The following is a 25,245-nucleotide window of genomic DNA, read 5'->3' on the forward strand; positions in this document are numbered from 1 at the left end:
ATCTATGTATATATGTACTGTATGTATGTATGTATGTATGTATGTATGTATGTATGTGTAGTGTCAAGTCTGAGTCTGCTCCAAGCATATAACAGTTAAGTTTGAGTCTGCTCCATGCCATGTCATAACCACGCCACAGTCTGCTCCACGCCAGGTCACAGCCAATTCTGAGTCTGCTCCACGCCATGACACAGCCAAGCCTTCCGTGACTCCTTGCTCCAAGCCTCCTGAGGCACCTGTCTCAGAGCATTCAACAGCCATTGTCTCCAAGTTGAATGATCCACCACTGATGTCAGTGCGTAGGGCCCTGAAGACCCTTCCTCACAAATTGTCAGCGTCCACGCCTGCAACAGCCAATGAGCCAGAGCCACGCCTGCTACAGCCAACGAGCCAGCACCCACGCCTTCCACAGCCAATGAGCCAACGGCCATGCCTGCCACTGCCAACGAGCCAATGCCCACACCTGCCACGGCCAACGATCCAACACCCAGGCCTGCCAAGGCCAACGAGCTGGAAGCCTCATCCATCCCAGAGCCAGCATTATCAGCCTTGTCCGTCCCAGAGCCAGCATTGCCAGCCCTGTCTGTCCAAGAACTAGCGTTGCCAACTTTGGCTGTCCATAGGAAGAGGAGAAGAAAGGTTTCTACTTCGAAGTCTCTTCCCATATTCATGACCATGGAGGTCGTTTCCAAGTCTCTGCCCATGTTCGCGACCACGAAGGTCATTTCCAAGTCTCTTCCTGTGTTAATGACCAAGGAGGTCGTTTCCAAGTCTCTTCCCATGTTCACAACCACGGGGGTCGTTCCCGAGCCTCTGCCATTGTTCACAATCGCAGAGGTCGTCCCCGAGTCTCTGCCAGTGTTCACGACCACAGAGGTCATTCCCGAGTCTCTACCCATGCCCACGACCACAGAGGTCGTTCCCGAGTCTCTGCCAGCTTTCACAAACACAGAAGTCGTTCCCGAGTCTCTGCCAGTGTTCACGACCATGGAGGTCATATCCGAGTCTCTGCCCATGTTCACGACCAAGGAGGTCGTTCCTGAGTCTCTGCACATGTCCACGAACACAGAGGTTGTTCCTGAGTCTCTGCCAGTGTTCACAAACTTAGAGGACGTTTATGAGTCTCTGCCCATGCTCATGACCATGGAGGTTGTTTCCCAGTCATCCAGGACTCTTTGTCTCGAGCCTGCCATGGCTCTGCCTTCTACGGCTTCGCCCCTCGAACACAGAGGTTGTTCCTGAATCTCTGCCAGTGTTCACGAACTTAGAGAACGTTTATGAGTCTCTGCCCATGCTCATGACCATGGAGGTTGTTTCCCAGTCATCCAGGACTCTTTGTCTTGAGCCTGCCATGGCTCTGCCTTCTACGGCTTCACCCCTCGAGCCGGCTCTGCCTTCCACTTTATTCACAGCAGCGCCATCTTTGATTTTTGATAGGGATGACAACAATGCTGTGATGGATAGACCTTCAGTCTCTTCTATGGATTTTACAGTTGTTTAATTGCTGTTGGATCATTCTGCTGACAAAATATTGAAAATATGAGTTGTGTAAAATTAGATTTGATGTAGGAGCATTTTGAAAGCTTTATACAGTGCATGTCATTTTCATTCTCCTTCAAAATTCAATGATGGCACTACTGTGAATAAAGGTCTATTTTCAAGAGTTGCTTTGTCGTGCCACTTAAACTAACAGAGCAATGATGAAAGTACAATATTTTTTGAAAGATTAAAACCCTTAATAAATGCACCGCAGAAGCGCATATAATAATGCTCAAATTTGTTGACTCTAACTTGTATTTTACTTTCCAACAAACCTGAAAGCTGCCAAAGAAAATTGGTCAGAAACATTAACATAATAAATGTTAAATCATAAACCACAGAGATTACACAGCAGGGCCATTTCTGTCTTTGATTCAGCCTCTTATTCCCCAAGTTACAACATACTGTGCTTGTAGGATTTTAATATAAGTCAAAACGAGGACATCACCAAGTTGCCTTCTAATAATGTTCATCAAAAGGCAGCTCTGAAACATAGACATGTCAAAACTCATCTGTCACTCTAAACTCTCATGGCAAATTTGTCAAGTGAGCAATAAGAGATGAAAAATGCTTTGAAAAAAAAAATACTTGTAAAAAAAACTGGCAGACACGATGGATTTTATAGAATCAGTGTTTAACTTACTGTGAGTTATAAAGCCGTTCTTTTTTTTCTCACATCATTAAATAATAGGAACATTCAGCCTAAAGGAACGGCAGCTAATGTGAAGGAAATTGATTTTTGAAGACCTGGAATGATAATGATACCAGTCTAAAATAAGTCATAAATGAATCAAGAATTCTCATTCAGCTGTGACAGCTGGTAGGAGGGAGAGTGCTTCAAATGGTGTTTAAAAAAGTTATCTCCCACGGTGGACAAAAACCTCACCTTTAAAGGATCTATGGCTTTTTTAAAATAGACTTTTAGCTACTCTTATGTGCCTGTCACCAGATATTCCCACTGGATTTAAAGTAGACTTTATTGCCACCTGATTTATGGTGTAAAATGTAGAGTTGGACACCAATGTGCTGTTTAAACACACTGAAAGAGACAGCTTGTCCTTTCTCTGCCTAGACAGCATTTTATTGATGGATGCACTGACTTCAGGCATGTTCCTTGTCTCTTTTCCCCATCTTTTCCCCAGTTCAGACTTGTATTAAACAATCAAGTGTTCCGTGAAGAACATCAATGACAGTTCGAACTCTGATGGCTGTGATTATCTATGTGAAGAGCAGGAAGGGAATGACAGGGATACGTCCTGCTTTAGGGGTCGGAGAGAGCTGTCACCACCCTGACACCCCCTGCTGTAGCCCATATGTGGAATTATCTTGAAAAATAATGTTACATTTCCACCCATCAGATGTGCAGATGCTTGGACTCTTACGTCATTATTTACTCACCCCGATGTTGTTCCAAACCAGGAACAAAAATTTCAGGGCTCTATTTTCATGAGTGTGCAAAGCGCATTGCTACGACCGTGGGATACGTCTTATACAATTTTTGTGAGAGTGCTAATTCTAAGTGCAATTTCCGTGCCAGCAAAAAGTGCAAGTGGCCGTGGGTGGGAGTGTTTGAGCCATCTGTGGGTGTATGCTTGCAAACTGTGGGTGTATTGTAATAAAATGGCCCAAAGTACAATGTCCTGAGAAAAAGGTAATTGCAGTATGACATTTGAAAAGCACGTCTTATCTCAGCGCAAAGTCTGAGGTGGTAGTGATCATCAGACGATAATCTGATAATCAGTCTGTGTTTATTAAAATGTGTGTGATTAAAATTTGTTGGATATGGTCGGTTTAATATTTTGGCCAAAACAATAACATGATCGACTGGTAGATCACGATCGACTCGTTAGGCACCGCTGACTTATGGCATAGCACAGAGTGCTCACGCTCTTAAAATAGGGCTCTCAGTCTTAAATTTTAGACTTAAATTTAAATATGGCTGAAATTTCGTATGGCTTCAGAAGACTGTGTATGTAGCACAAAAGTCATGTAGACTACTATTATGATGCTTTGTATTTTGTCGACAGATGTGATCATGAAAAGTGCTGCGTGAATATTGTTGAAAATTCTCTGTTTTGTAGTTCAACAGAAAAACAATGACAGCTTATGGGTTTGGAATGACTTGAGGGTGAGTAAAGAATTAAAAACAATTTGGTGAACTATTTCATAAAGATAAAGTGACTTTTGTATCTACTGACTAGCTGGTCACATTTCAGTAATGACAGGTTGAAAAGTTCAGGCCTGGTTGCCCCACTGCTCTCATCAGAATTGAGAATTTCTTTTACTACCTTTCAGGTGGCCAAGCAGACGGTGCATTTTCAGTTCAGCACACCGATCTATCAGTGGATCTTCTGCACAAGCAGCATTTAGCCTCCTTTCTCTTGTAGTATGTTAGTTTCAAGGTGACACTCTGCAGGACAGCTTAAGAGGCGTTCACAAATACAGAAATTTGCATGGAAAAAGCTAGCTGATGTCAATCATTTTCAATGAGTTGGTGTTTTTTTGGCAACATGAGTGACAGCACTTGTCATTGTTATGTGAGCGTGTCCAGTGATGAGACTCACCCAAAGCTCACCCAAAAAACGACAATTATGTCATAATTTACTCACCCTCGTTTTTAGTTTTTTTTTTAAACCTGTGTGACTTTCTTTCCCCCTTGGAACACAAAAGGAGATGTTAGGTAGAATGACTTTCACTTTCATTGTATGGAAAAAGATGCAATAAAAATGAATAGTCACTGAGACTACCACACAGCCTAACATCTGATTTTGTGTTCCACAAGAAGAAAGTCGTGGCATTTGGAAAAACATAAGGGTGAATAAATTATGACAAAATTCGAATTTTGGGGTGAAGTCAAAGCTACCTGATGATATAACAATTAGTGTTGGTGATTTCTGGTGACATTAACTACTATAACGAGTCCTGTCCATCGAGAAAACAACATTTGAGAAAAGTTCATGCAAAAATTGGTAGTGACACAAAGAGATAGAAGTGAAAACATTGGAGCATTGGAGTTAATGTAACAGCAATGTTACTGTTCTATAGAAATTGTCTCAGTACACATGCAAGGATATAATAAAAAAAATAAGCATGGAATGCTACTTTAAGAATTGTCAGCATTCTAAATAGGTTTGATTTATGTATTGATAATCGTTTATCTTTGTCATGATATGATACATTATACACTACTGAAATTTATATTCTAATGAATTACCATCCAGAATATTAATTTGTAGTTGCAGGAAACCTGATTATCTGTCAAAGCAGCATGGCTACTTATTTTTTTTACCATAAATGCATCCCATTTGTTGTCAGATTTTCTAGAGCTATGACCCATTGTGCAGTCCACCAATTCCGTAAGGACAGTAGTAGAAACGCCCACTATAACCAACATTACAGCAACTTGCCAACTTACAGCGATAAAATCTCTGTATGTGTGAACGCCACTTCACTGTGCAATATCCCACCAAGATTTGCATATATTCAACTCTAATTTTGACACAAACGATGCAGTAAGGATCATTAGATTTATATCCTGAGCTGTCAAATTACATCCCATTCCTAATCAGTGTCTCTTTGGTAAGCATTTAGCACACTATGAATTTGGGGACCGTGATCCAGCTGATCAAAGATAATGAGCACCAGTCTGACTCAAGCTGTGCTCTTGTGTCTTACATTGAACCTTGTGTTTGTCAGAACATCCTTGCAGATGTGGCTTGCCAGAGGCGGCGATTAATCAGTGTCGCCCCCCAGTACTGCCCCCTGACCACTGCAGACAGCCAGACAGGTTGTTAGCATCAGCCACGGCCAGCAGAGACCTGCAGAGTTGAAGCCCTGCTGTTTTTACCAGCTATTTTCCAACATAGTCTCATGACAACTTGTATTAATTCATATGAGATGGCGAAATCGTAAGATATTGTACGACTTTGCTCTTATGAAAAACGGTGACCTTTATTCCTATAAAGGCCAACCAATCAACAAACAAAATTTTAAATGATACAATACTGACTTCAAACTTTAGCTAGCCTCATATCCAACACTTTATTTAGCTTTTGGGTTTGGGGAAGGGGTTAGACTTTATGGATAGGGTTAGGTCAGGGTTATGGGTTACTCTTAGGAAAAATCGTGATAACATTGTTTAGTATCAGTTTATTTTTCTCTGTAGGAGTAAAAGTCGTAAGTTTTTGTACAACCCAACATGTACGATTTTTTCACGATTTTGCCATCTCTTATTATTACAACATTTAATGACTTGTCATTAAAATGGGATGGCCAATCTATCTAAAAAAAAAAAAGACTCTTCAATTGAAAGTAATGTAAAACTGAAGTGTGTAATTTCTGTTCCACTAGTTTCACCAAACAGAATTGCAAAAATAATCACTGTTTTCAAACAGATTCCAGAAAGCCAACTTCCATTGGTTGTATAAACAGACAGTCTCACCCCACACTCACACCATTGGTCAGGTTGGTGTGTCAGGCTGAATGGGCCGCTCAGACAGAGGAATGTTTTTAGTGCCACAGAACCACAGCGTTACACATTTAGGTGAAACTACATATAGGTGTCTCTTCAAATTAACCTGGGATATACAAATTTTAACATCACCAAAAATTAAAAACCAAAAATTAAACACATGAGCTTTAAAGATGTTTAGATATTTTTACTGGAAAACAAGACAGAAAAAGTTAGAAAGTGATTTTTGCAGTGCTGTCTGAAGCACAATTGGGGAGTAGGAGGATTGTCATGCTGCACTGTGACCAGAGCTTGTGGCATGGGGTCATGCCAGGCTGTGCTGACAGAATATGTTAGCTGTGCTTACCCGCCACCAGCCAGTGTCATGCTCTCTGAAGCTCTAGGGTGCACCAATGGAGAAAGACTGCCTGGTTTAGCATCTGCTGCCCAGTGCCTCTGTGTGCTATAAAAACATTCTGACACTCTTTTTTTGCCACCAAGATTTAGGTCATTCTCTCTGCTGAGTCATACTGCTGATCACACCCCAAATCCCTCTCCACTGAAACATTTCAGCCAAGATACAACAACCACATAGAGCTCGTTTCTAAATTACACACTTACCCAGGGAAAATTTTGATTGCTCAATTGTTGCTCTTTCATGAATTCTCAGTTTTGTTTAAAGGAATTTTTTGGGTTCAAAAAAAGGTAAGCTCAAACAACAGCTTTTTTGGCATAATGTTGGTTGCCTTAAAAAATAACTTTGGCTTGTTCATTCTTTACTTTAAAAAAGCGAAATTCTGGGATATAGAGAGGCAGTTACAATGGAAGTGAATGGGGCCGTTCCGTAAAGTTTCATAAGTATTGAAACCATGCAACACAAGATGCGTGTTAACATTATTTTACTGTGATAAAGTTAAAAAGAAAAGAGTTAGTAAGCGATTTTGTTGCAATTTTACAACTTTGTTTCAAACAACCATAAAAACAAATATTTAAACAAATTTACAGCTCAAATAAAACACAAGTTTTAACAGAAGTAATAATGCTTCAATAAAATTATAAGCTTCATATTTTGGCCTTTAATCTCTCCAAAAATATTCACTATTTACTTCCATTGTAAGTGCCTTACTAAAACGGCACTAGAAAAATAAATTGTGTTGCTAATCAACATAATGCCACAAATGTCGATGACTTTAACTTGTATTGAACCTGTTCTTTAATTTAGCATCAAGTTAAGTATCAAGGCTCAGATGTCTCTTCTATTTTAATTTCGCTCTCTCTCTCTCTCTCTCTTAGGAGAAATAAAAATAGGAACAAATTAGACAATCTTTGACATACAAGAAGGGTGGCTACATACTACAGGAAGCTCTGATGAAGCATTGAATAGATAGGAATGAAGAAAATGTTTTTTGAGGGTGTGGAAAGTGTCGGAGTGTTTTTGAAAATGTGCAGCATGAGCAGTGTTTTGTCTGATTCCTAAACACAAGTTCTTTGCTAATTTTATTAGAGAGAGTGGCATTGTAAACATGTTACCAAAGAGACTCCAAAGCAGGGACATAGAGAAATCTGATTTCAGTGCATTTCGACTCTTCTATAGCATTCACTCACTTTTATATTCTCCTTCATAACCAAATCACCAAAACAAACTCTGGAACAGTGGGTGAAAATGGATCTGATCATCACAGTATAAACTTTGTATTGCTTCTCAGTAGCTCTATTGGCAGACATGGATCTGGCAATGCAGGTGAAAGTCAAGAAGATTTAAATGCATGCGTTTGGGTGCTGAAAGCCCTTCCTCTTTACCGCATCCCATCTCTGCCTACAGACATAACTCTGTCACCCCGCTAAGTGTGGTTTCTTATCTCTTTGCTGCTCATGCCTATTGGACTCTACATGACTCAAGCTCATCTTCTTTGATGTTTTGAGCCAGTGACTGTTCTGCGACGAGAAGTCTTGGATCTCACAACTAAATGTCTTGTTGTGTGCGCACTTCTGCAACAGTCTGAGACAAGTCTAAGGCGCTACGACTGTTTTCAAAACTGCCTGATTTCTAGACATCTTTTTGTCATGTGTGAGCACTGTCCCAGCCATTGAAAGATGGACAGTGAGCCACAGCCAATGAAATAGAGAGAGATCGCAAGAGGAGGGCAAGTACCCTCTCTATGTGGCTCAGACCCCTGTTCCTCACCTTTGGTCCCACTCTAGGTGCGTCTATCCGTTGCAGATTGTTAACGACAGACGCCACCCTGACGGGCTGGGGAGCAGTCTTAAGTGGTTGTCCAGCTCAAGGGGAATGGGAGGGTCATCAGCTTGATTGGCACATCAACTGTCTTGAGTTGATGGCTGTATTTCTGGCCCTGAAGTACTTCCTCCAGCATCTGAGAGGCTGCCATGTCTTGGTGCCTACTTTCATATAGAAATACTGCCACAAGACATGAAGTTCCTGTGGATTGCTTTCGGAGGTGAAGCTTACCAATATCGGGTTTGATATTTGCGAGTTGGCTGAGCAGAGTATGATTCTCTAAGATAATATCTCTCCTCGACGGCACGCCTTGGGTGACACCGGAGAGGAGGGACCTTCTGTCTTAAGCGTAGGGAACAATATTTCATCCCCAACCCGGGCTGTGGAACCTTCATGTTTGGCCCCTGAATTGTACCAACTGAGGGACACTGGGTTTTCACATGAAGTTATTGAGACCATTCTGAGTGCTAGGGCTCCTTCCACTAAAAAAAGTTATGCCAATAAATGGGGTGTCTTTGAAAGGTGGTGCACTGCACATATGCAGATACAGTTAACTGCCAGATTGCTTCAGTGCTGGACTAGAAATTATCAGCAGGCACATGCCCCGCCACTCTAGGGTTTATGTGGCCGCTCTGTCGGCTTGCCACGCCTTGATTGACGGGGTGCCACTGGGGAAACATAATTTTCTTGCTCGCTTCGTTCGTGGGGGCATGCGACTGAGGCCTCCGGTTAGAACCAGGATCCCTTCATGGGACTTAGCTATAGTCCTTGAGGGTCTGGTTGAGACCCCTTTGAACCTCTAAAGTTGGTGTCTGACAAGCTTCTGATTCTAAAGATGTTTTTTTCTTATGGCTATTACTACTTTAAAAGAATTGGGGAATTGCAGGCTCTTTCTGTCTTGCCATCCTGCTTAGACTTTTTCTCGACCATACATCCGGTCACTTCTGTCCTCTGCTGTTCATGATGCCGGATCAGGAGAAACTTCACAGACTGTGTCCAGCCCATGCTCTTCAGACCTACGTCCACCGTACGCTAACAAACTTCACTGACTGAACAACTTAAACAGCTAATTTAGCTGTCTGCCTCAAGGTAAGTGGAGCTCCAGGTCACACCTACTGATGACTTGGACCAAAGGTAGTAAGGTGTTTAGCAGCCAGAAAGACTTTATTCCTAAAGGTCGCCCAGACAAGCTGTTACGAACCACTGAAACAAACACAAAAACACCTTCTTTTTAGCTAAATTTTGTTCTAAATGATGTCACACCCGTTCGTTCTACGATTTTGTAGGAAGTACTGTATATTGGGGCCTTAAGAGTCATTTTTTCGATAATCTGACTCCACTGGTCATGCTGTATGATTTTGATTCACACGCAAAGAAAAAGGCTTAAAATTGTAATTTTTTGGGTAATCAGACTACACTGGTTGCAGAATATTTTTTTGATTTACTAAAAAGAACCATATCATAAGAGTCATTAGTTTGGGAATCAGACTACACTGGTCGCACAGCATGTTTTTGTTTCACTTAAAAGAGCTGACACGTTAGTGTCATTCATTTGGGTATGTGTTTACACTGTTCGTGCAATATGTTTGTTTCTCACTAAAAAAAGAAATGCCTCATTAGAGAACATTTGCTCATAACAGTCATTTGTTCAGGAATCAAGACTTGTGGCGGCGTTGAATAGTAGTGCAGGAAACACTGCAAGAGTGTTTTTGAATGTTGTACCATCTGCATCAGTGAAAGAATATACATTTGAGAAACAATTAACAGTGCCGAACGGTTCCATTATTATTAGAATTTTTTTATGAAACCAACTCAGGTTTTCCAACCCTAATGAGAAAGCACAGGATAGCGATGATGTTCGCTGACCCATTTTCCTTCTGTGATAGTGTGCGAGAGCCTGAGAGAAAGTACCTTTGGCACTCCTCGTGACAAAAATGGAATAAGGGGTGAGGAAAAGAGAGAATGAGAAAAAGAAGAGATGGCAAGAGAATGAGGTCGCAGAAGAATGGAGGGGGGACTAGACGAAGAACGGTGGGCTGCTTCAACAGTCTCGCTGATTGATTAGATGAGAGTGATGTAATCTAAATCCTTCGTATCACTGTTTAGGCCCTCTACTATCGATCCCTTGGGTTGCCTGGAACAAGATAGGAGGTTCCATCTCATTGGGCTTCCCCTACCTGTGTAATTATTCTCCCTGAACTCCAGTCCATTCCTCAGAGAAAGCCCTGGGGAACAGGGCTGAGGATGGGCAGACAGTGTCATCTCTGGTGGGAAAGAGCTGATCTGGGGAGTTCACCAGACAAATTTAGACTTACATGTTTTCCAGTCCTAAATGAAGAAGCCACAAAAAACTAAAAAAACAAATGGTAGCTTGAACTATCTGCATTGCAATGAGAATGTGACAAAATGTCATGACATTTTGAATATGCATTTATCCATAGCGACTTACAAAAGAGAATAAAGTATCAAGGATAAGCAATGAATGCAAAAACATGACAACCATCTCCCATGTATGTACAACGGAACAGTGTGCTTGCAAAGCATTGCCAAGCATTTACGTCTGAATGTTTGTGGCCCAGAGTTCACCTGGCTCACTCCAGGAGAGTGGGAACTCATTCACTGGAAAGATTGCTGTTGATGGACAGGCAACTAATGGGTTACATTTTATCTTGCTGCTGTTATATAACTCTGCGATGAGCTGTCTAATGTGTGGTTGGGTGCTGGGTGAGAGAGTGGCTTTAGGGATTATACCATCCTGTCTCCAGGGGTCGATGGGGTGCGAGCTGATGTGGGCACGGCTCCCGTTGGATGAGTGTGGAGTCATGTAATGAGCTTTGGTGGGGTGAAGAGTCATTGGCTGACAGTCTCTGTGGATTAGTTCCCTGCACAGCACAGGCATAAAGGGAGACTGGCAGTAAAAACAGATTTCTCTTCCCGTCCTTCAGGGGGACAAGCGTGAGTCTTAAATCTGACTGCCTTCCTTTCTTTTGCCTTCTCTCAGCTTTTTCCTGCTGCATCTCATAAGTCAGGCAAACTACCAGCTTTGCATTAAAAGCAAGAAGTTGCTTTTAGTAGTGCAATATCTGTAAAATTGTTCATCTTACAAATGTGATTAATGAGCATGAGAGTGCAAATTGTCTTTTTGAAACTCTCATATATATATCACTTGCATTCATGAAGTTAAGGCATAGTTAAACCTTAGAAAACAGCTTCGCTGAGCTCTTTACTGTAAGTCTTTTGGAATTGCGCCTCTTAAACTCCACTTAGTAAAACCCCAGTTAGTACTTATTTGTCTTGAATTATGTTTCTTAATATCCCTATAAATGCTGGCATGTTTGAGTTTTGTAATGAGAGATGAGAGTGCTTTCTAATCTCATAATGGATGTGAGGCGTCTACGGTGAGACACATTAGCAAACAGTCCAGCTCAAATTCCTGTAGTTGCATCATTAATGCTATGGCATACCCTGCTGAAAAAACATGATAAACCAAGTGGGTTTGCTGGTCTTAGCTGGTCTCCCAGCCTGGTCAGGTTGGTCTGTTTGCTGGTTTTTGAGGGATTTGGGTCACTTGTCAGCTGGCCTAGCTTATTCCGGGTTCAATACAAGTTAAGCTCAATCGACAGATTTTGTGGCATCATTTTCATTACCAGAAAAATTTATTTCGATATGTAAATGCTTTTTTTAATTATAAGCTGCCCATTTCCACCTTTAAACCCTTCAAAAATTGGCCCCATTCACTTCCATTGTAAATGCCTTACTGTAACATAGATGTTAGCAACATTATGCCACAAATGCGGTCGATTGGCCTTAACTTGTATTAAAACAGCTAAGACCAGAAGACAATCTTGGTTAAACCAGGCTGGTTTAAACTGTTTTTGTATTTCAGCTGGGTTCAGTGGTATTCTAGACAACTTTGTGGCAAAAGTTTATTCCACATACTTTTGGCCAAGTAAAGTGCTGGTAGAGGAGCATGAAGGATAAACCGTCATGTTAGACGCTAAATGGTGCTGTAAGATTCCTCTCCAATTACTTTGTGTCAAGACACCATAGCAAAACTTGTTAGCACCCTACCAGGTGCTGACATAAATAACTAGGCTCACTGTATCCTCATTAGTCTACATATGCCAGGGTTTTTCTCTGTGCCTGTGCCACCAAAAAGCTCCATTTAAACTGCATATAATAAAATAAATAAAACATTTTGTCTTGTTTTCCCAATAAAAATAGAAATAGAAATCTAAACATCCTTACAACAATACACATGAGAAGCAAAATGACATGCAATATAAAATCTTATTATCAGAGAAGTGTCACAAGAAACAAATTATTTTGCGAATGGGGTAAGAAAAACTAACGTTTAAATCAAGTTTTCTTTCCTATTGGAAAAAAAAGCTGATGCAATTTTTTCGAAGACTTTCGCCCATTCCAGCTTAAAATGCAGACATTTTATGTCATGTGTTTCTTAAAGGAATAGTTCACCCAAAAATAAAATCTCATCATTTACTTACTCTCATGTGATCCCAGATATGTATGACCTTCTTTCTTCTGCAGATCACAAACGAAAATATTTAGAAGAATATCTCAGCTCTGTTGGTCTTTTCAATGCAATTGAATGGTGGCCAGATATCTGAAGGTGCAAAAAGCATATAAAAGCAGCTTAAAAGTAATCTTTTCGACTCCAGTGGTTAAATCCATATCTTCAAATGCTATATAAGAAGTGTGGGTGAGAAACAGATTCATTGTTAAGTCCTTTTTTACTATACATCTCCACTTTCAATTTCAGGTGTGAAAGTGAATCTAAACAAGCGTCACATGTGACTTTTAGGTGGTTTTCACACTAGGTACATTTGGTGCGGTTCGAATCCGAGCGGGATTGTTCCTAGTGCTCCCTAGAGCGTTGGTCTTGTTTCAGACTTGAGGTTTCAGACTTCATCAACTTGCGTCATCACAAACGTGCACGTGATGTAAAACACGACATGGATCACTTTATTTGTGTGTATTTTTTATAAATTTTATGTCAGGATGCGCACCAGAGTGAACGACACTCAAAGGCGTGGGAAGTGGGGTGCTGAGGGTGCTGAAGCTCCCCCGAGTGGCAAGACTAGAAAACTATTTGTGGCAGCGGGGGCGTGTGCAAGCGTTGACCACGCCCCCGCTGCCACACTATTCTATCATTAATGTTGTTTAATAATAAATATTGACGTGTATTATTAAAGTTGATATGAATTAATACAAATTAATCAATCCTCAATATAATTTTTTTTTCTTCAGGAGAATATTGTGATTTACTCATGTTTAAGCTCATCATAAAAAACATCTATTAGCAACACCGTGAGTGCAAGGCCAAATTTGGGGTCTTCAATTAACAGGTAGGACATTTCTTAATAGCTTAATATTTTAGCATATGTGTTCTTTTGATAGTTGTTTTGTCTGAACAACTATATTGTTTTTTAAGGTTATTTCTCATTCACACTGACACAACAACAGTTTTGAACGTGGTAGAATGTAACTAATGCACTTGCTGGCTTAATGAATTACTTAATTGCTGGTATAATGATCCATTGCGGTTTGTGTGTGTGTACAGTGATCACGATGGGAGAAAGGTGCCTCTGGTTGTTCTTTGCAAGGACCTCAGCCTTACAGGCTCCATGTGTTTAGGATTAGGGAGGGGGTGGGGTTAGGGCATATGCTGCCTCCCAGAAACAAACTGAGGCCACTTTTTACAATGGGCGTACAGTGATTGATAGACATGTAGTTCTCTGATTGCATGATGTGTAAATCGTCTGCTAAAACTGCAGCACCCTTGCCAAATATTTATTGCCATGCCTATGACAACACTTGCACCTCTGTGCGTTACATACCGTAATTCAGCATTTGTACATGTCCAGGAGAAGGCGACTATATCTGATGCTCAAAACTAACTTTTTTGAGGACACAGCTTGTTGCACTCTCACTCAAGCACATATATAAAAGGTACCTCACCTTTTCAGTGTCCCACGTTTCCCTGACACTAATGATGCAAATGTGTGTTTGTTTTTGTGCTACTGGTGGTGTCATGCTTAAATCGACAAGTCATTTTACTTCCTGAACAAGTGCAGACCAGAGTTCAGGTTGCTTTCTCACTCACACGAACCTTGCAACATATTGCAACCGAGCTCAGACCACCTCCTACAGGTAGTCTTGGGTGCGGTACAGTGGTCTGCTCCCCAGTCCGCAAAACAGCTTTCTCATTATTGACTTTTCATGTGAAATGTGCTCTGTTTCGGACTAAATTGCCAGTTTGAAAGCCCACTTAGATCTCATGCCATATGAGGGTGAGTAAATTATGAGAGAATTTTCCCTAAATGTATGTTGTGCTAAGGATTTTTACATAGTCTATTTGTGCTGGGAGAAGTCTTAGCAACAAAATTATTCTTTGCTGTGTAGCTGGCCAAGGCAAAATTGGGCACCTTTTGAGGCAAAGAAATTGTGAAATGGATTGTCATGCAAATAGATTGCAGTAATCATGAGATGCATAATGGAGCACAAGCTTAAATTGCCTGTCTGCACAGGCTCAAAAAGTTGCCAGTATGTCAATGCATTCAAATAATATGCAGTCTAATGTAAGCCAGCAAGCTGTCCAACTCCAGCCAATGAGCCAGACAGAGGAAAGGGACAAAGAACACACCAATACTTCACCAGGATCTCCAGAGATGAGTCACAACTGACAGTGTTTTTTTAAGACTTGTGTAAATAGGCATCCGAGCACATCCAACGCAAGTCTACCCTTACAGCGACGCTGAAGGGGAAGGCTGATGTCAGCTCCTCTTTCTTCGGCTGTCACTCTGGCGGATTTGAGCGGATACAGGAGGATCTTGACCCTTCTGGCGCCCTCACACACACCTCAGACTCATTTTGGCATTGGCAGTGACGGCAGCTCCCCTTCACATGGGATGTTAGGGTTGGCACTGTTTCAAAGGTGACGGCTGTCTCTGTGACTAATTAAACGCAGCACAATCTGTGAGCACACACAGTATAACAACACTATAGAAATGTGTGTAGTTAAATATCTGGCTATGAGGCATGCCAAGCCATTTGTTAAAATGCTTACTAGTACATTGTAAAGTTTTATAGGCATTTTACATGGTGTTTTGCAATTTTAAGTGGGTAAACCTTTGAATTAAGTAAAATCTCATAATTGCATTGCGAAAAAAGCACATATTCAAACTTGCACATAGTGTTCTGTTTCCGAATATGTGACAAATAGCATTTGGTGTCAAACCTAGCATGACACATAAATGCACCATGTTTTGAATTTGATTTTTTAAGCTTTTTCAAAACTTCGGTGGAGGGGAAGTCTTCAACCTCCTCATTCGGTCTGTTCCACTGTTATTGGAATAAACCAAACAAGTCATATGGATTATTTTAATGGAGCTTTTATGGTACTTTTTGTGCTTTTTGGAGCTTGGCAGTCTTGGTCACTATAAACTGTAATTTCTACTCCATTAAATTTGGGAGGAAATAAGAAAGAATTCAAAGGAAAAAGTAGTCTGGAGAAGAGAGATGCAGGGAGGTAAAGGTGCTTCTATTGCTGGGTCTATTAAAATCTGTATTTCTGTCAAAGTGATGGAGAGTAAGTCTGCGTTTATGGGCCATTAAAGAAAGTGGGTTAGGTGTGGGGCAGAAACCCTACAAATTGTATTCACTTTAGTCTACTACTGAATGTACTGTGAGTCACTCTGTTCTGCTGTGGCAGTTCAAGGCGCTCTGAAATTCTTTTGAAAACTCTGTTGAGCGAATTCACTAACAATTGTGGCACTTTAGTGCCTAGTATTTCAGTGCAAAACTCATATTCACATATCACCTGCAGTCCAACCTAACCAGGCATTGCACTGTTGGCATTGCACATTGGTATAGCATATTCCATTATTTTCACTGCAAACATGCATTGTTACACCTACTTATTCATTGGATTATCTAATCAGCCAATTGTGGTCAGGTCAGGAGCTTCAATTAAAGTTCACATCAACCATCAGAATGGGGAAAGAATGTGATCTCCGTGATTTCGACCGTGGCATGATTGTTTGAGATAAACAGGCTGGTTTGAGTATTTCTGTAACTGCTGATCTTCTGAGATTTTCATGCACAACAGTCTCTAGAATTTACTCTTTGAGTGGTGCCACAAATATAAAAACATCCAGTGAGCGGCAGTTCTAGGAGAAATTTCATCATGCAAATTCGCTCTCTGACAGTAGGTGGCGCTCATGCAGCCGAAATATAGCTGTTACCCTGGTAACGCCTGTACACAAAGCAACCCTGCGCTTATAAACAATTCTTTATTAGCCAGGACCAAGAGTCGGGAACTCTTTGTTAAAAATCAAGTGGCTCGCCGGGTGTCTCACCATTCACCAACACATGAATGTTTTAAATTTTCTAGAGATAATTTTCCAACAGAAAGTAAGGGTAAGATTGCAAAGCTTGTTGTCAATGACAGTTTTGATTTCCTTTCTTCAGAATTTGTCATATAGCTGCTCCTAGTCAAGGTTTGAAATTAACACCCACCAAATGCAGACTTTTCATGCGGAGTATTTTGCCGATGTACCAGCCACTGTGGAAGGCGACCTGTAAGATTTCTCGGAGTGATATATTACAAGAAATTAGACACAAAGATATGTGTTTGATGAAATGTGATTATATTTTTAAAGAAAAGCCACCGATGCGTGTCTGATTTGATATATGTGCGCAGTGAGCTCCGGTGTTCACTAGTGCAATGAAAGCGCTTCTTCAACACACGCACATTCATAATTCTGGGCCTCGTTTCCCAATAACTATCGATCTTAGCTTTTAAGAGCATTTTCTACGAGCGATTTTATTGAAGTTCGTTATTTTTTAATGTTCACCCAGGTTTTGATACAGCACCCGCCACCCGCAAAACGCGACGAATCTCAATCCAGCTCCTCGTCCAAATTTATTTCATGCGTGGGTAATTTTGCTCATCTACCCGCAACAGGTGGGTGACCTGTAAGACATCTCGGAGTGACACATGACAAGAAATGCTGTTAGTCAGAAAGACGCGCTTGAAGAAACAGACAAAAGAAAAGGCATCAGTGCTTGTGTGTGATTCGCTGTTTGTTCAGAGGTGTGCAACGGGACCCTGTCTCGTGGAACACGCACATGTAAAGAGTTATCGCTCCTTTTTCTTTGTTTCATTTAACTGAAAACTGTTTGGAAGAATACTGTAATCTATGAGAATGCTGCACATGATCTCCGATCATCTCATAAGGTATACTGTGAGTTTCGCTTTATTTCCACAAAGCAGTTCACTCTTACACATTGTGAATGTGACTCTGCAGGTTCGGTAATATATACAGGTATCTTTGTATTAAAGAAACAAAGACGAAAATGATTACGTCATAATGTAATACAAAACACGTTCACCTTGAACCTAAAATTGAGTTCTTTAGGCAGCATTAACTGTATTAACAAACGCAATACAAACACATTTGATAAGAACACACATTGTATTTAGGGAGGTGGTTATATAGAAGATTCTTTAATCACTTTGTTATTTTAATTGCTTTTTTCATTTTGTTTAAAGTACAATTTGAATTTAGAAATATCTTTTGTTGAAGTTTTTCGTGTTTCAATAAATTAATGTAATTTTTAAAGCAAAATCAATCAAGCAAAAATATTCACCATATACTCGTGATATTTTAAATGCGATTATCATTAAAAAAAAAATTGCATATCACCCAGCCCAATAGCGAAGTTACATTTTTGTAAACAATTGTACAATTTGTACAATTGTAAAATGAAGTCATTTTATGGAGACCCGCACAAACACGTGTACTCAATTCCATATTGCAACATGTTACCTATTAATGTTTGCATATTTGTTTGTTTTTGAGTAATCTATTGGCATAAACATTTTATTTTATTGAAAAACTTTGTTTTTGAAAATAGTAAATTATTTGTTTGTGGTATGGCTCTTTCGAAAAAAATGCATCAACCAAAATTTTTGAAATTGGCTCCTAAGTGAAAAAAGGTTCCCGACCCCTGCATTATACGGAGGTAAAATGAAAAGAAAATGCCATCGAAACTTTTCTGAAGACAGTCAGTTCCCTTCAGAGATACATTTATATGAATTAGTCATAAAAATATTGCATTCAAGGGCTTTAGTTAAAGTCTTCAGAAGTCATAATCGCTATGAGAACACTTGGATTTCTTCACGAGTCATTCTGTATATTTTATACTACTTGTCATGTTTAAAAAATAAAGTGTTGTGACTGCAAATCTGCCTGTTATGTTTTTATATTGCCAGCAAATGTTTGTGGTATATTGTTGACTGTTGAGAAGGTTTAAAAAAGGCACACACACATTTAGAGTGCAATGTTGGGTCATTTCAAACTTGTTGTGCTACAAAACATGATATTAATCATGAATAATTTTATTTACTGACAACTCTCAAACATTTTACATATTAACCTTTCTGGATAATGAAATGTTAGTGAAATTATACTTACCTTGCCTTGTGGTTTTTGAAATGTCTGATGAAATTCGAGGTTGTTTTGCCGCGTTGTGAGTGCAGCGTTAACTGCGCAGATGCAGATCAGTGGTGCTGGCGGGTTTACATTTTTGCATATTAATTAATTGATGTCGCAATATTTTTTTGAAACATTTCATTTCTGTTTATAATAAGTTATTGAAAATAATAATAAGAAAAAACATTCAAGTCACTGTCAAGTCATGCAGTTCAAGTCAATTCAAGTCTCGAGTCAAAGGTTCTCAAGTCAAGTCATTTTCTTCATTTAGTCAAGCAATTTACAAGTCATTTTCTATTTCCTTTTTTAAGTGGCTTATTTTGGGCTTGTTTTTCCAGACAAGGTTGCTTGTTTCTCTTGGGAGATTTGGCAACACTGCAACTGGTATTTAACCCACCCCTTAGAGTACTGTCATTTTAAAAAGAGCGTTATTAACCGTTATTTTATTTTGTTCTAACCGGTAACCTTTTGAAAAGGAGGCTGTGGAACTTTTGAACCGGAAAGGAAAAATACAGTTTTTGCTCAGAACAAATTGAAATGAAAAACATTTCATTTTTAGTCCCTGTATACAAATATATCTGCTAAAATCTGCATTGCAATAAGGAAGCAGGTGGTCGCAGCAAAGCTCTTTTGCAGCGGTTTGTTGCCTCAACTCTCTGATTGGTGGATCTTTCCCTTCAGGATCATGTGTAGTGTGGTTCTTCACTAGAAATTAAATTAAGTTGAAATATGTGGACTGATTGCTTTTCTCAAAAGCATATTCCATCAATTAACAACCTCAGTGCTCACAGCATGTCTGTCTTTAAAGGTTTATAAGTTATTGTTAAAGGTGCTATATGTAAGATTGAAAATGTTTGAATTGGGTACTGTAGTCCAAATTGAAAATATTGGAGAGTTGTCTGCCCTGCCCCAGACTCAAAGCTCATGCGGGTTGCCAGAATGTTGACATGCAAATTAGCCAACTCAGAATCCGTTTTAAAGTATTTCTGGGCTTTAAGCTGTCTCCATCTTTCAAAGGCATCTCCAAAATTTAGCCTTGTTTTATCACGCCTCTTGTCATGATGGTTTTTAGATGGATGGTGAGGTTTTTAGGTCGAGTGGAATCTGTTATCTCTGATCCAGTTTGTTTGCTGCTTCCATGGCTGCAGCACGCAGTGGTGTTTGCCTGTAAACTTGTTCAAATCTGGCATCCCGGCAGTGTCGGAATACTATTGGTGAGTGGGCAGTGGGCGGGATCACACAGGCCAAAACATAAACAGAAATTCAGGCCCGGAATGGAAACTTCAGAGGTGAATATACTGGCTGAAGCATTGTTATCGGAGAAGCCAGTATTTCAACTTGGCATGTTTCCTAATTCTCTAATGACATTGTATGGTAATTTTTATGATTTTTATTGTATTTACAGTAGAAATATTATATATTGCACCTTTCATAATCAATTCCCTTTTGGAAAAAAATTATGGTATTTTTTCTTCTGACACCAGACTGTGTCACTCTATTGCCATGTGCAAATTGCAATCAGCACTTACTTTGGCTGTGTTTGCACAATTAACTGATTTGCATACCAGTATTTCCTTTAGTGAATCAGATGCTAAAACAAAGACGATAATGCGTACAAATAAACAATTCTATCAGCAGGTGCATTTGTACCTTTTTTTCTTCTCATTATCACTCTGATAAGCATGTGTCCATTGTATGACTGGTGGGTTTGACAGATTTCAGGTTTAGAAAGACTATTCTACAGGCAAACTAGCAGGAGAGCAAATTTCTTTTCTGTCCTGTTTGCACAAGCTTGCAGACAGTGACCTCCCTAGAGGCTGAAAATTCCCCTGGTGTTAAGCTGTGTCACTGTTACAGGCTGGAGGACAGGGTAAGGTTGTGATTTATAAAAGAAACAATCCTAGTTGGCAGAATTAGGGTAGTTTCCTGTATTCCTCTCGAGGTGTCTCTGTGTGTGCAAATTAATGTTTGAAGAAAGAAAGACAAATATTCTCTGGAACAGTTTATCTTTGACTCTGATGGATTGGATAAGTGTAAATATTTACACCATGTCATTACATGCAAGCCAAAAAAACTCTCACACTAACTCCCTCGTCAAGCTTGGCAGGTTTTACTGAGGTTTAAATGAAGACATTTTATTGAGGATTTTTTACCTCTGTCAATAAATTCAAGATGCAAATTGCAAGAACACTTTGACATGGTATACTGTATCAGGGATGGATTAACCACCGGGCCGACCGGGCCATTGCCCAGTCCAATCAATTATTGATTTGTTTTGGGATATCTATTAGAAATCTACATAAATTTCAGCAGCAAACTTTATAGGACTTCTTCAGGATGATTTGATTTTGAAATGATTCAGCATTTAACTTGTGTAATTATTGTCTGCACACCAGAGCAAAAGGGGGAAATACACTCACCGTTTATCTAGCACTGATCCTTACTTAACCTTAGGTGATAAACAGCGCTGATGCAGCACAACAAATGGTGAAACAAAGGTGGAGTAAGTCATTTTAATCCAATACACTTTGTCAAATTTTGCGAATATCTCTTCACAGTCCGCTAGCTTTCCATTCTGTGTGTTTGCTGAAAAAAAAAATACAGTGTTTGTACAAAGCCCTGGCTCTTTAAATGGGAAAATAAAAAAAAGTGGATTGGACCGATCCACACAACACTATTGCGCATACATGATTTTGGGGGGCGGAGCTTCTGAAGGAGCACTGAAGGGAAGGGTGTGTTTGTTTGGCTGTTGAATTCAAATATCAACAGTCTTTCTCAGGAATCACATACTCCACCTATAACATTGTCTAAAAAAATGGAAACGGTCCTGCGCGGAATGCTGAATAAAGGGAGATGTGGTACAACAATCAAAGACGTCTGTCTGTAGGTGTGTTTACATGGTCTAGACACAAGTTTGAACAGCCGTAACCCGCCCTTCAGCCTACTTGAAAAACTGACCCGAATCTGGCCCAAAACCTATATGTTTGTCGGGTACCGTCGGACTCAGATCAGGTTGAAGACCTCTAAACACATGCAGAATAACCAAATAGTGACTTTGGTATTGTAAAGTGATCAATGGAAAGGAGGAGGCGAGAACCGGCTTGACGATATAAATAATAGTTTAATGGTAAACTTAAAAGACAACATAAACACACATGACGGACATGTCCGCTAACGATCTCTCTCTCCCGCACGGCCCTCTGCATTCAGCCTTTAAACCTCACGGAGGCATAATTAGCCTTATACGGGACCGGGTGTGTAGTATCATGACCCCGCGCTGTCTGCCGGCAGGTCATCCCCATCTACCTGGACGAGGGAGGGGACAAGGGGAGGGAAACAGAAATAATTAAAATGGGGGGGTACTTCCTGTAACAGTGTAGTACCCCCCAAAAAACTGTACAATTTAAAAGAGGATAAAGGCCAACGCAGAGCGACAGTGAGAGAGAGAGAGAGAGAGAGAGATGAAAAAAGGCCAACGCAAAGCGACAGTGCGAGAGAGAGAGGAGAGAGAGATGAAAAGTTCTCCGATATGCCGCAGCTTGTTCCTCGGCCACTCCTCCACCCTTTATCGGACAACAGCCACGCCTCTCCGGGTAGATCCGAGGCAGTCCTCCAGCCCCTGGCGGACGGAACACCCCGCCGCATTCTCTGGAAACAGAAGGGGTCACCTCCGCCCCTGGCAGCGGTCCTCTCGCTCCAGGCAGTCGCCAGTGAGCCCCTCCCCGCTCGCGGTCAGCGGTCTTAAACCCCGTTACATTTCAGCGGCCGGTAGGCGACTCCTGCGCCCCTGGCAGCGGCCCTGACCGCTCCAGGCGGCCGGCTAGGAGCCCTTTCTCCCCTCGCGGTCGGCGGCCATCGTCCTCGTTCAGGCGGCTGGGCTCCTCGTCCCCCGGCAGATGGCCGCTGCTGCTCCGTTGGGGTGGACGGTAGTGGCGAGAACTCTATTACGGCGTATCTCTCCTCCTTCCCGGGCTTCGGCGCCAGTGTAAAGTGATCAATGGAAAGGAGGAGGCGAGAACCAGCTTGACGATATAAATAATAGTTTAATGGTAAACTTAAAATACAACTTAAACACACATGACGGACATGTCCGCTAACGATCTCTCTCTCCCGCACGGCCCTCTGCAGTCAGCCTTTAAACCTCACGGAGGCATAATTAGCCTTATACGGGACCGGGTGTGTAGTATCACGACCCGGCCCCGTCCTCCGCCCTGCCACAGGTATTTACCATTATACCGTTCACATCCCTATTAATAACGCATGATTTGGGATCAGTTCATAATTAAAAAGTACATATAACTGGCCATGTAAGATATTGCTCCAAACTTTTCTTCCGTCAATTTGAAAAATCCAACCAAATCTAGTTGTGCATATAGGTGAACGTAGTCACATGACACGTCATGGGGGGGCCTCCATGGTGTACCAGCCCATGGGCCTCTCAGTTCTTAATCCGTCCTTGACTGTATCACATCCCAATGTTTTTATTTGATCTTCGGACTACATTGCACAATAAAAAATGACATTGCATTTTATCTAGCGTATGGGGTTTTTGAGTCAGGTACTAAGAAAGATAAATTACCTACGTAAAAACACATGTTAGAACAAAAATATTCCCCCAAATGTTAACAGTTGTCTGAACGAAAAATGTTATGTTATAAAATGTTCCCAGCTTGCATTGTAATATGAATAATTTATGAGGTTAGTGTTTTAAGCTTATTTTTTTTTGCTGTTTATTGACTCTATTTATGCTGTTACTGTCGTTTTTTGTTGCTAGTTTTAGTCAGTTGTTGTGTGGTAATGTTAGGAGCTCATCTTTTAACTTAATACATTTTGTTGATTGTCACCTTTATTGAGGTTTGTGTTTTAAGAGTTGAGGTTTGTTGTGTGTCTATGCCAAAAAAAAAATTTGGTACTACATTGCCTTGTAACACAATCCTCTCTTCAGAGACAAATATTGCAGTAAAATTAAAATAACAGAAATTTTGACGATATGAAAGATCTCATTGTGAATTGTTAGTTGACTGAATAAGAAATTTGTAAAATATTTGAATTTAGTGAATAAATTAATTCCATTGACTAAACAAAGCAATGTTACTGAGGACAATTATTAAGACAGTTGTTGAGAGAACTCTAAAGTCTTACTGCATCATGTTGCCTCCAGTTTTTATGTTTGCTCAACAATAATATTTTTACAGTGGTATTTGTCTGCCTGTCAAGTTAAGTCAAGTCATTTTTATTGGTATAGCGCCTTTCACAACACACATCGTTTCAAAGCAGCTTTACAGATGATCAGGCATTGACAGAAAATAAAACTGCGATATCTATGTCTTAGAGTCATCATTGTGTAGTTTGATAAAATATGATTGTGAATTGTTTTTAAAAAATAATTAATAAAATAATAACTGTATTTAGAAACCCAGTGAGCAAGCCCAAGGCGACTGTGGCAAGGAAAAAACTCCATAAGATGTTGATTAATGGAGTAAAATAACCCTGGGTCAAACCAGACTTACTGTGGGGGCCAGTTACCCTCTGGCTAACATAATGAATATAATGCCAATATTACTTATGTATAGTTAAAGTCATGGTTTAAAATTATTAAACTAAGTAAGTGTTAAGGGTCAGTGTTTAAACAAAGATGTTGTATGAACTGTAAGATTAATGACTAATGTCTTTGAAGTCCATCCTGGATTAACTGCAGAAGTTCACATAGATGCAATTGTCCTTGTTAGTTGGCTGATGAAGGGTTTTGTTGGCAATTAACTGATAGTCTATGTATTCCATTATTGGAGTGTAGTCCATCATTAGACCAAGGTTATGCAGGCAGAAATCAGTGAGGTGCATCACAGTTCAACCGGCCGGTAATTTCTGTGAGGTCTTTCCTAAATCCAAGGTTCAGGCAATGGCATATGAAGTATCCCATGTCTTATGGTTAGATTTGGCATCAGTTCATCCTTTGAAGTTCATCATAATAGACAGAAGAGATGTTTGACTGACACTGGCTGGTTCTGGTGACCTCAGTATTGGAGTCCTGAGACAGGGAAACAAACAGAATAATATTATCATAGATGCCATTCAATTTAGTGCAGAGTTATAGATCACGATCAATGTTTCTGGTTTCTGATTCCAGTAGACCTAACTAAAGCAGCCTAATTGTAAGTTGATGGATAAATTAGGTGTATGCCTGGCTAAATAGTCTTTAGAAATTAGTCTTTAGTCTAGACTGAGTGAGTGTGTCTGTATCTCGAACAGTGTTAGGGAGACTATTCCATAGTTTAGGAGCCAAATATGAAAAGGATCTACCTCCTTTTGTGGATTTTGATATTCTAGGAACTATTAACAGGCCAGAATTTTGTGATCATAATGTACGTTATTGAATTTAGCGGGTCTCATAGAATCACGTTACTATACCAGTGTTTTTGCAAATGTTTTTTTTTTTTTTACATGCCCAAGTAAAGCCTGGTTTCATGTGTCACGCGAGTCATAACGGAGAGAGACGCGAG

The 25,245-nt window shown here is 40.3% G+C and overlaps 1 protein-coding gene across 1 annotated transcript in view; it reads left to right on the forward strand.

The window, feature by feature from the left end:
• Positions 1–25,245, forward strand: part of LOC127660285 (zinc finger matrin-type protein 4-like) — a 142,999-nt gene that overhangs the window by 113,388 nt on the left and 4,366 nt on the right. The window lies entirely within an intron of this gene.

The sequence above is a fragment of the Xyrauchen texanus genome, chromosome 20 (assembly GCF_025860055.1).
Source record: "Xyrauchen texanus isolate HMW12.3.18 chromosome 20, RBS_HiC_50CHRs, whole genome shotgun sequence".
Taxonomy (NCBI): domain Eukaryota; kingdom Metazoa; phylum Chordata; class Actinopteri; order Cypriniformes; family Catostomidae; genus Xyrauchen; species Xyrauchen texanus.